Consider the following 13,099-nt stretch of genomic DNA (forward strand, 5'->3'; position numbering starts at 1 on the left):
TGGTCCCACAACATCTCACACTCTACACCAATGATATACCAGGAGTAGCACACCACATTGGATGGAATGTAAAGTAGAAGGCAACCAAGCTCAATTAAGAAAATATTAACAAGACTTAACCTGTAACAACATGTTAATAATCTCTTTTACAAGGGCTTAATTGCTTCAGGGTGAAAAATAACAATCTTCACACACTTTCTGTTAAGGAAATATGTTTTGATCATTTTTAGCTAATTATCCATAATAAGCAATACAAAATAAATTATTATTTATGCTATTGGGGCAGGCTTTGGTGGTAACTGGGAAAAATGGAAATAATGGTAGTGAAAATGTGTAATGGTGGTGAGATTGGTGTTGGAATGTTGAATGTAATAAATCATCATGAACAACTTTATAAAAAGAAAAAAAATAAAAAGAATGCAAGTATAGACACCTGAGTGGGTTTGGAGGGTCTGGGAAGGTCTTTAGAGGGTGACCTTTAATCTGGACATCAATAAAGTGATATGCCTGGAATAAGAGTTGTTCATGTGGAAGAATGAGTAGAACAGATGTGCTGAAGCAAGCAAGTGCTTGGGATGTTTGAGAAAAGACTGAGGAAGACAAAGTGGCAAACATTAGAGCAGTATAAGAGAGAATCAGATAGACAGATTCTCTAGAGAAGAGGCCAAATGATCCTCAACCTTTGTGCTTTGGGGCCCAGCTGCACTGTTGAATTGATGTTCAATAACTATGTGTTGGAGAGAATCAGAAAATCCATTCTTTTCATATAATAGGCATTAAAGAATGTTCTTGAATTTCTCAACTCTTCCATCAGAAATCCTGAGATGGCAAATTATTTCATGTGTTTGTTTGATTGGAGATCAGAAGAATACACTCTCTATGAAGAGCAGTCTTCTTCCTCTGAAACCCTAGTTAGGGAACAAAGTGACCCTCGGGTTTTCAGGGTCGTGTCTCCCACCATGTCTCCCAAATGAGTTTCTGATATTATTATTGCTCAGTTTACATAGTATGCCTTTTACCCCTCCCCCCACTCTCTTCACCCAAATGATTACTGGCAAAGAATGAGCACTGTTAATAATTATATTCCCTTGTTAAAAAAAAAAGCAGGTTTTATTTTTAACCAGAAAAGGAACAATCATTACAAAATCAATGACCTCACACTGGTAGCTCTGATGTTCACAACACTTTTCTCAGTTGAAGTAGTTTTGTGAGCTCTGCCACTTCATGCTGAGTTAAGCACAATTTTAGAGCTCAACTGATAGTCTGAGATGAAAATTGGTTGAGTCTTTTATTTGTATTTCTGGAAGCAAGCAGTTTTTAACATCATTGCTTAGGTTGAGCAATTTACATTTCTAATGACCAGCTTCATAAAATCTTACCAAAGAGGACTAATCCTATGTTTCTTTTTATAAGGATGACCAAATGTCTTGCTCTCTCTCTCTCTCTCTCTCTCTTTGTCCCTCTCTCCTCCTCCCTCTCTCTCTCTTCTCTCTCTCTCTCTCTCTCTCTCTCTCTCTCTCTCTCTCTCTCTCTCTCTCTCTCTCTCTCTTCTCCACTCATGCTGAGAAACATTACTGTAACTGGTTTTCTAATTCCCTTTTCAATTTGTGACTGAGCTAACAACAGCCAAAAGTCATCTTCTCTGAAATTCTAAATATAATAAGATTACCAGACTATTTAACAAGTAAATGCAACCTTGGTTTTTAAAGAAATTTTCTTCACGGCATATTTCATCTTTGGTGTAATGAGGTTAATTTCAGACCATCATCACAATGTTTTTTTAAATCTGTAAATGTTTGCAACACAAAAATACAATCATTTGGACTGTTGCCTATAGCACAAAATGAGAAAATGTAGGATATTATGGATAGAGGCAGAACACTACTTTTGATTTTCTTGATACAAAAAGTCAAAAGAGATAGTACTATTTGCTGATAGAGTGGTTAGGTAGTTAGGGCCCTCTTTAGCGTCTGTTACACTGATACATTAGAATGCAACTTAGGTGTTCTACCCTTCTTTTCACATTTTCCTCTATCACAGGAAATACCCTAGTGCCAGTGTGGAGAGAAGTTAGTAATCTTAACCCTACTCTACACAGCGGCTTATGGAAAGAGGTTCATTGACAGGAATTCATAAATGAAAGTTCTACCAAACTCCTGGACTACCTTGAGATATAGATACTACCCACCTGCTCCAGGTCCTTCTCCCTCACATTTTCACTAAACAAACACCACGTGGACTAGGGTGACCAACCATCTAGAATTGGCCAGTCTTAGAGGACTGAATACTGTCCAAACTGATAAAAACTGGAAAAGTCCCAAGCATAGTAAAGGAATTGAATGCTCTAATTTGGACCCCCATGAAAAATTAGCAGCAATTGATTGGGAACTGTAAACTCTTATTTTTTGTTTATTTGTTTTGACCTACATCCAGATATGCAAAGGGCTCATTCCTGGCTCTGAGTTCAGGGGTCACTCTTGTGGGGTTGGGGTCCTTATTCATGCTGGAGATAGAACCCAAGTCGAGTGCGTACAAGGCAAACAATTTATCAGCTGTACATTAGCCCCAGCACAGGAGCTATAACTGCTGTACCTTGATGGAGTTGTGTTGCTTTATTTGGTCATACAAAAGACAGACTTCTGTCCAGATGTTTGAAGTACACTGTGTAGAAAACTTCTCCATTGTCCATTATCAAATATCCTCTAATAATCTCTACATAAACAATCAGGGAATAATTGTGCTCACTTTCTATTTTTTCTATGAGAATTGAGTAAGTTTTAATGTTACAAATGTTAAGTGCAGACAACAAAGTCTGGCACAAATCAGTGTCTAACAAATGTTATTTATTGTCACTATGATCATTAGCTTATGGATGGAGAAAGATGAGGAGGAATGAAGAAGGAAGAAATGAAGGAAGGAAGGAGATACAAAGAAAGAAGAAATGATGGTCAGAGCTTGTTAATTCAGTAAGATTTAAATGACAAAAAAAATAGATACATGTTCTTAAGAAGTCATTCTTTGGTGGTGTGTTACTGCCCGCAAGTTAATCTGTACCTGTGGGGCAAGTGCATCAGCATCCTGATGGTGACTTCAGGCTTCCTGATACTCCAAAATTGCCACTGTGACTTTGGCCAGATCTCAACCACTTGGGACCAAGTTTCCCAAGAAATTAAACTGTCAAAAGTTTACGTATGTGGGAGCCACACCCACAAACAACCTCCAACTAATCTATACAAGTTCACTTACCGGCCTTGCTTCAGAGACCCATAGATCTCAAAAGAGATCAAAACCCACAGTTAATCTCAGACCCGCACAAGGCTTAACTAGACTAGGGTAAGAGGGGAGCAGGTCAGCCTGGTGCCCACCCAAGAGCCAGTCAGCCTGTTGCACTCCCAGCAGCTGATTGCTTCCATAATCCAAAATTTCCACAGTGCCCCAAGATGGACTCCACCACCTCAGGACAGACCTCACTGAGATAAAATCTGTTGAAAATTCAGATATGCTTGCAGGTTTTGTGATTAACTCTCCAGGCTTTCTGTGATTGACATGGGCTACCTCCCCCATCTTCCTGTACTTCTGGAAGCCTCACAGTTACCTTCACATCCCAAAGCAGCCACATAGTTAAAAAAGCTACTTCAGTCTTATCTTCCCAATAAAAATACTGAATGCCCTGAACAAACACAATGACCTCTTGCACCTGTATTGCAAGCCTCTATGCGCAAAAGGAAAAGGAGAGAGAGTTAACAAAGAAAAGTGCTTTCCTCGGAGGAAGGTTGGTGGGGAGAGGGTGTTGGAGGATGGTGGGAAGGAAACATGGGAAAACATGGGATATTGGTGGTGGAAAATGTACACTGGTGGAGGAATGGGTGTTAGATCACCATATGACTGAAACTCAATTATAACAGCATTGAATATTTTCACAAATATTCAATAAAATTTTTTAAAAACAAAGATGTCATTCTTCCCATAGGGCTTGAGTATGAACAAAGTGTATATGAAGATCTTTAAAAGTAATACACTCTAGGAACTGGAGCAATAGCATAGTGGATAGGATGTTTGCCTTGTATGCAGTCGACCTGGGTTTGATTCCTAGAATCCCATATGATCCCCTGAGCACTGCCAGGAGTAACTCCTGAGTGCAGAGCCAGGAGTTTCCCCTGTGCAATGCCGGGTGTGACCCAGAAGGGGGAAAAAAATTAATACACTCTATACTGTGTGTGTTCACAAAAGAGGAGGGGGCCAGCAGGGCTCTATCTCTCCCACTGCTCGCGTTCGGTAGTCTCCAGCCGCTTCCCCCACCCGGGGGAGGTTGATGGCGATGATGAGGCAGCGAAGGAAGGAACGAGGGCCAGGCTGGTTGGTCTCAGTTGCAATTTATTCCAATCTCCCTTCCCATTCTCGCCTCTCTCTCTGCCTCTCTCTCTCTCGCCTCTCTCTTTCTGCCCCTCTCTCTCTCTCGCCTCTCTCTCTCTCTCGCCTCTCGCTCTTCCCTCTACTTCTGTCTCTTCCCTTTACTTCTGTGTCTTCCCTTTACTTCTGTGTCTTCCCCCTGCTTCTGTGTCTTCTCCCATGCCTCTGTGTTCTCTCTACTTCTGTGTCTTCCCCGCTTCTGTCTCTTCCCTTACTTCTGTGTCTTCTCGCTTCTGTCTCTTCCCCTATGCTTCTGTCCTGTCCTCTCGTGTGTCTCCTTCTCTGTCTCTTCTGTTTTCTTCCTCTGTTCCCCTGTCTTCTTCCTCTGACTCCTCTGTCTTCTTCCTGTCTGCCCTGTCTTCTTCCTCTGTCTGCCCTGTCTTCTTCCTCTGTCTGCCCTGTCTTCTTCTTCTGTCTCCCTCTCAGTGCCCCACAGTCTTAGTTTATATAGCAAATTACATAGGGTGGTGACACAAAGGTGGGTTGAACATTAACAAATCAACAAAGAAGGGCAAGACCATTTCTCAAGGAGATTAACAAAATCTCATCTAAGGAAATCTCATCTAAGGAGATCCTCTCAAGGGTGGGGGCCTAAACAAGAGTGTGTCAGGGTGTGAGCTAGTAATCTGCTTAAATAGTTATAGTAAATCTACTTCTAATATTTCTAGCAATGTCATTCTGTATGAGCACAGTAAGAGATATAAAGTTTGGTTCTTCCTGAGGACATCTCACTATATATTCCAGACCACAGTTCTCAGGCCAGGTTATTCTTCCTACCCCCAGCAGGGTCCTAATCTCGTCGTTACCTTTGGATCATGATAGCATTGTCCATGATCATGCACTCAACTTATAGTTGAGTATTGTGGCACTTTGGCCTGGCCCATTTCGATGCCAGGGTAGCTCACAGCTTGCCCTGGGTCCATTCCACCCCTCATCAGGACACTGCTTTTGGGATGCTAGGAACTAAGGGCAACTGAGTTGAGAAAGCAGATGCCCAGGAGTAAATATTATTGGAGTCAATCAACTCCCAAGTTACAAGCATAATATCAACTGTCTTCCTGTGTCCATACAGAAAGGACATTGCTTTAAGGTAAACTATGCAAAAGACACTAACTTACAGTACAAGTTCAGAGTCTTTAGAAGGATCTGATCTTACAAGATAACAGAATCTGATGAGGAAAAGGTGATTGAAGGAGGATGCAGAGAAGGGTTTACAGATAAACAAAGGAATAGGAGTGTCTCTGGGAATGTCTCCAGGAGTGTCTAAACCTAAGCTCCCTGTGGCAAGGGAGGAAGGACAAACCAATGTTATCCTACACTATACTTTTCAGTATATCAATGTTCTAATATTAACATTGTTTATCACAGTTTAGAAACTCAAACAATGTTAATAACCATCAGTAATGATGAACATATTTATGTTTCAAACACTGCAATTTTTTCAAATAAATCAGGTGTAGTTATGTGCATTGACACAAAAAGATCACCAAGGAACATACTGCAGAAATACATATAAATATATATTTAGAGCAAAACCTCAGTTATGTAAACAAGTCACAAAGACGTCTTCTCTATATGGAGAACTTCATGAATGTATAAAACAAGGTTTGAAGGATGGACATATACGTACCTAAGGATTATCTCGAGAAGTGGAAAATGGTGGGAGTTATTTGAAGACGACACTTATTTTATGTCAAAATTATCTGAAGCTTGATATTTATACAGAGAATATAGTCACATATTATTTATGTCTTATAATTTTTAGAAAGCAGGATAATAAAAATAGCTTCAGGATAAAATTCCTTTCTAAAGTCTTTTAACTTTTCAGGCCCTCCCCCTTCTTTCTTGTTTTCAACATCCTTCCAAAATAGGAAAGTGAATTTGTTATAATTAGCAAAGGATCTAGGTTACTGGGATAAAACATATAACTCACCAACTGATGATGAGAGTCCTATGACCATCGTAGTGTCCGCAGAACTATATCCAAGTATAATTTTTTAAAAAATAACCATACATTCATCATGATGTATTAGTAAGTTCTATAAATATAAAATGTGTTAGATTTGTAATAAATGGTATAATAGTTATGGAATACATTTAAATGGAACAACAAAATTACTATTATATAGGTTCTTAGAAAGTTGGATAATAATTTTAAAAATAATATAGAGAAAATCTTCCATTATGATCCTAAGGAGGTAGAATTAACCCATTCTCCTTGAATACATTCTTTTCACAGTATTAGAGGTGTTAGCAGAGAATCAGGATGGTTGAGATACTATTTCAGGCTTAGAAATAAAACCCTCTAGGTTTCATTCCGTGTCTAAATTGTTGTAACTATAACTAACCTAGGTCAAGCAACTGATTTCATAGGAAATAACTCAGATATTGCAGTCTAATCTGTGTTTGATTTCATTCGGATTACAATGATATGATTTTAGCTATATTGCTTATAGCTCTGCCTGTAAGTCCGATAGCTCTGTCTTTGTCAAAGAACCTAGTTATCACTACTTCAAAAAAATATGGCAAGGTTTGGATATAAGGTATAGAAAGCACAAAGTACAAAATACATATTCAACGTTATTTGCATGCAATTTACTTTGTTCTTTTAATTCATATGCAGTTGTGATGTATTGTTTACATTTCTAAAATTAATTTAACATAAATCTGCTTTTTTTCTCTCTAAAAATTCAACTGCACTATAAGGTTAAGTGGTTAACAAAAGAATAAAACTTTTCAAAGCACTAAATGAGCAGAAATGTATTTCTTCGCAACAGTACTCAAAGATTTCATAGGGTCTTAAAATTGTAGGGGACTTTAGAAGACATCTGGTTGAATATAACTTCTATTATAGGAATCCTTTACTTCATTTTCTCCTTCTGAAGTTTGTTTTTTTTTTTTTAAAGGAGCATATCTTTAACCCCTTAACCTGAAAGGGAAACAAGATTTCTCTTGTTCATGAGAAATCAAGAGAAGAAGGCACTTGAGTAAAGAGACACCACAAGCACACCTGGGCTCTGACATCTCTCTGCCAGGCCCCACAGAAACAGGTAACATTCAGGTTTCTGTGGGCAAGAGCTAACAAAGCCATGTTTTTCTCTCTTCTGATATCCTTGGGAAAGCTAAGTGAGACTGATTTGGACCATCCTTCTATATTTCATGAAATGTACTAGAGAACATTGGATTTCAGAGAAATTGTTTCCTCAGGAGGTGGACTTCCTTCAAGACAATGTTATGATGGATGTTGAAGTTACTTTAAAGTTCCTCTGTGCCACCGTTAATCAATGCAGTCATTAGTTCCGGCCTGGTCCTTTACCCTGACTATATTATTGAGATTCTGTGGGACTTTCTATGGTATCTTGTGAACCCTGATCATATTCTTCTGTCCACTGAAATCCTGACTGAATTACCTTCAAAGATAGGACTGTCTGCTACTCTAAATATTTAGATTATTTGTATTTCTTGATCTAATTTGTAGAGAGTTATTTTCTACATCATGGTCCATATAATGATTTCTTGGGGTTTTTTTTCTTTTAGTTGTTGCTGCTGTTTGGAGGCATACCCCATGGTATTCAGGGTTTACTCCTAGCTCTGTGCTCAGGGATCACACCTGGAACCATCCACATGGGTCAGCGTGGGTCAGCCACATGCAAGACTTAAACTCTGTATTATCTCTTTGGTCCCCTCTGGATGTATTGTTATATAAATAGGACACCGAATTGTCTCATTAATTTTATTTTGAAAAGTAAGATTTTTTTTTTTTGGTCATACTCTTCTGTTTCACATTTGAGTTGGTCATCAGTGTTTTTGTTTGTTTATTTTGGGTTTTGGGCACACCAAACAGTGCTTAGGACTTATTCTTGACCAGTACTCAGAGATCACTCAATGTAGTCCTCAGAGGATATCCTGTGTGGTGCTGGGGATCAAACCAGAGTCAGCCAAGTGCAAGGCAAGCATCTTACTCCCTGTTTGCCTCTCTGGCCTCAAACCAGTCATTGTTATAAATTTCAGTAAAAAATAATTTAGATATTTAAATTATACCTATAATTTTATAATTTTATAGCTTAAGCTTTAAATCTGTAATAAAGCACTGTCCCTGGGATCCTAAGAGTCTAATATTATCTAGAGCCAAAATTCGCATGGAATAAATATAAACTCATCTCTATTTCTAAATTCTCCTACCTATAATTCCACTGTAGTGCCTACAAACTTCTCTTCCAATGACACAGTATATATTATTTGGCTTGAGGGGGGAGCAGGGAAAAATTGCTGGGCTAAATTGAAAATTATTTACACATAAAATTTCAAAGATACAAATAAATTAAAATTTGTGTGAGTTAAAAATTTTTGAATAAAATTTGCAAACCAAGACATGAATACAGATAACACTTAAATCTGTGGAAATGGGTAAAATAGTACTGAGGGTATGAAATGAGAAACAAAGACTTCAGGACCAAAACCGAAGGAACCCCATATTTAGAAGTTGACTGAGATACTGGAGCCAGCAGAACAAGTTTAGATGGGTCATTTCTTAGGTAAAAAGAAACTAATCAGTTTTCCAAATTCAGAATGAGACAGGTCACATACTAGATACATAAAGGTAGATTCACATTATAATGGGAAATACAAATCTGAAGTAACAGGGGAATTGTTTCAGGAGAAGTACAGAACATGGAACCAAGGAACAGAAGGCTCGAGTTACATTTTCAGCTCCGGTTCTTACTATTTATATGATATTGGACAGGAAACATGACTCTGTCCTGAATTTCAGCCAACTCCTCCACAAAAGGAGAAATGACAGGACCTCTCTCAGTGGGCTATGGTGAGAATTTGTCAAATGGACGCATTGAATATACAGTGTAGATGGGAAAACCTTACTTCAACTTACAATTTGCTTTCTTCCAGCAATGGGCCTATCCTACCCATCACTTTCCTGCCAGTCCTTTGACCAAATCCTAGTCTCCCTGATGGTATCTCTAATCTTATCTGTTACTTGATAGCCAGTTGCCCACTGCCAGAGTTTATATGATCCTATTAGCTGGACTTTTGCTAAATGACCCGCTTTGATTTGATTACTAACTTTCTGGGCCATTGATCATGTATAAACCATGTTCTAAAGTTTTGTTCTATAGTCAATACCAGAGCTTAGAACTGAAATTCAGAATACTTACTTAACACATACTTCTAGTTGTTTCTAGAAAAGATTTTTCTTCAAATTTGTCATTGATTTCTTTTTGCTATTTGGGCCACAGCTGGTAGTGGCTCAGGTACTTCTTTCAGCTTGGTTCTTGGAGGATCATATGATGCTGAGAATAGAAAGCAGATCTCCTGCTTGCAAAACTGCTCTACCCATTGAGCTATCTCTCTGGCCCTTCTTGTCTCTATATTATAGGGACAGGGAAGGGGGACACACCAAGCAGTGCTCAGCATACCCTTCCCACTGTACTTGAAGATCTTTAGATTTAAGAACCTTGTGCTTTAAAAAAGTGATGTCCACAGTAATGTGTGTGTGTGTGTGTGTGTGTGTGTGTGTGTGTGTAGTAAGTATAGCACTGTTGTCCTGTTGTTCATCAGTTTTCTCAAATGGGCATCAGTAACGTCTCCATTGTGAGACTTGTTATTACTGTTTCTGGCATATTTAATACGCCATGGGTAGCTTGCCAGGCTCTGCTATGCGGGCAGGATACTCTTGGTAGCTTGCTGGGCTCTCCAAGAGGGACGGAGGAATTGAACCCGGGTCAACCATGTGCAAGGCAAATGCCCTACCCGCTGTGCTTTCGTTAAATGTTTTATATATATATATATATATATATAATGTTCATCACTATCATCACTGTCATCCCGTTGCTCGTTGATTTGCTCGAGCGGGCACCAGTAACGTCTCCATTGTGAGACTTGTTAGTGTTTTTGGCATATCTAATACACCACAGATAGCATGCCAGGCTCTGCCGTGCTGGCGCAATACTCTTGGCAGCTTGCCAGGCTCTCCAAGAGGGGCGGAAGAATTGAACCCGGGTCTGCTGCATGCAAGGCAAACACCCTACCCTCTGTGCTATTGCTGTAGCCCTTCATTCATCTAAAATTTGTGTTTTCTTGTTAATTAAGACTTCAAGCCAAGGTCTTCTCATACATATGTAACCTATCTTTTGAAATGAATCTCTGGCTCCTTGATTTACATGTATGATAAAGGAACTTTCTCATTTAAATAGTCTCAAAACGCATTCATTGCTCTTTTGATAGTATCTCCATCGTGTCTAGTCTGGTAAAATATCTGTGCTATTTATTAGATTATCTGATCAAGTATTTTTCAATGGAAATAAGTAGAACTTTACAATTGCCTAAACTTTACCTATTCTATGTAAATTCCAAAATATATTAGCACAGAAATTTTTGTTTTGTTTTGTTTTCGGGTCACACCCATAGTTGCTCAGAGGTTACTCCTGGCTCTACACTCAGAAATTGCTCCTGGCGGGTGCTCAAGGGACCATATGATATCAACTGGGATCAAACCCAGTTCAGCCGTATGTAATGTAAGTGCCTTACCTGCCGCAGTATCTCTCCAGCCCCACAACTACTAGTTTTATCACCAGCAAAGACATTCCTTTACCAAACTCCACTCATAGAGTGGGAACAAAGTTACATTTAACAAGATATTACAATACTGTAGAAGCAATTCTTCATAATGGGAGGGTTGAATATAAAGATAAATAACCCCAATCTTTTATTTTACATTGGACTAATTAATCTTATTGCTATTTTTAAGGGATTCCAGTTTTTGCTTTCTAGGAAATCTAATTACATTTGCTTTTCTCCATCAATCCCCTTCCTGGCCCATCCCTCAATTAAAAAGAAAAACACAAGTGAGCCTGATTTACCTGAACTCTTAAGAATACAAACTGTTGCAAGAGAACACCTGACATTTCCTTTATATATGACACGTCAGTCTATCTGTCTCCACTAGCATTGGGTATGATCGACTATGAATCTCTAATTGGGTAAGATTCCAGAATTTATTGTGATGGGTATATGCTCCTACAGCATTTTCACCTTTATAAAAAGATTTCCCAGTTCACAATGAAACATTTGAATGATCATATTGTTAAATGACTTTCTCCCCAACACAGTAGTGAAATCCATGAGAATGCTAAGATCTCTTTTGCCAATCAATGTAACCAGCAAGTGTACATTTACAATGCAGTGAGTGTACAGAATATTAATGAAAAAATTGATTTAAAGACTGAGCACTTTCTTTGAAGAAAACTTTTAAATTCATAGGTGTCTAATCTTCTGCAAAGTTCACAATTTATAGTGATGAAGAGTATTCTAAAAAATAACACATACAATGATACTAACAGCAGCAATGATGCATAAGAAAAAGGAACTAAGCATTATTTTCAAGGAGTACTTAGGGAATCTATGCAAATCACTTGGTGTGCTCCATATAATGAAATTCTGCAGAAGGTCCGGATCATTATTACTCACCCCCTCTTCCCTTTCCTTTATTGTCACTGCTGCCATAATTGCTGACATGCACATTTGGTTGCAGTGCTCTTCGGATACCACACTGTGTTGTGGCACTGAGGAAGAAGACAGAATTGGGGCCTGCATTGGAGGTGTTCTAAGACTGAGCTATTCCCAGGCCTGCACCCATCAGTTCTTGAGCTTGTTCCACTTCCTGTTTTTGTTTTGTTTTGTTGCTTTTTTTAATTATATTGGTTTCTACCCAGCAACTCTCACTAGGGAAGCTGTGGATCAACCCAGGTTCCCTGCATGCAAAGCAAGCACTCAATCCCTTGTGCTGCCCCAGGTTTCTCCTTTAATAATGAAAATTCCAGAGAGGGGTGGTGAGGGAAGACCTCCGACTATTTTCCACTGTGCCTAGGGCTTACTCCTTGCAGGGCTCAAGGGACCATATGCAGTGCCAGAAGCCAAAGCCTGATCTTGTTGTCACATATAAAGTAATCACCTCATCTACTGCACTATCTCTCCAGTTCCACAGATTTATTTTGTCCTTACCAAGAATCACCTCCACTTCCCTCCCTCTCAGTGCTACAGGCAAGTCACTTTAGTTATTATTCCCTTATCTGTACAAACAGATATAATGGTACTTATCACAGTGAATTGTTGTGAGGATTAAATGAGACCCTGAATGGTACATACTTAGAGTGAAAGTGGTCTGTACATAGTGGCTATGATTTTAACTAATTTATCTAATTTAAAGAAATCCCTATGGTCTGAAGACTAGTGGCTGAAACTACACATTAGCTAAAGCAATAACCCTGAATCCAAAAGAACCATTCAGCTATAGTCCATCTTCCTGACTGTGGTGGTGAACTGAGTGAGAAATTTTGGCATTGGGCCCCAGGACAGCCTTCTCAATACTCGAATTATAAAGAATTCCATGGAGTGTCGCTTAAACACCAGGCTCCTAAATTCTCCCCCACAATCTTGAGGGGTAGAGGTCTTGGAACTTTTGTCTGGAGGCCACTCCCGCCGATGCTTATGGCTTACTACCTGATCTGCACCCAACAGTCACTCCTGGTGAGCTTGGGGTACCCCATGGGACGCCGGGATCAGCCCCTGGTTGGCTGAGCGCAAGGCAAGCGCTCTGCCGCCGTACCTCGCACCATGTCTTGGACCCCAGATTGAGAATTAAGGAATTCTTCCAGGAATAACCCCTGTGCACCGC

The sequence above is a fragment of the Sorex araneus genome, chromosome 1 (assembly GCF_027595985.1).
Source record: "Sorex araneus isolate mSorAra2 chromosome 1, mSorAra2.pri, whole genome shotgun sequence".
Lineage (NCBI taxonomy): Eukaryota > Metazoa > Chordata > Mammalia > Eulipotyphla > Soricidae > Sorex > Sorex araneus.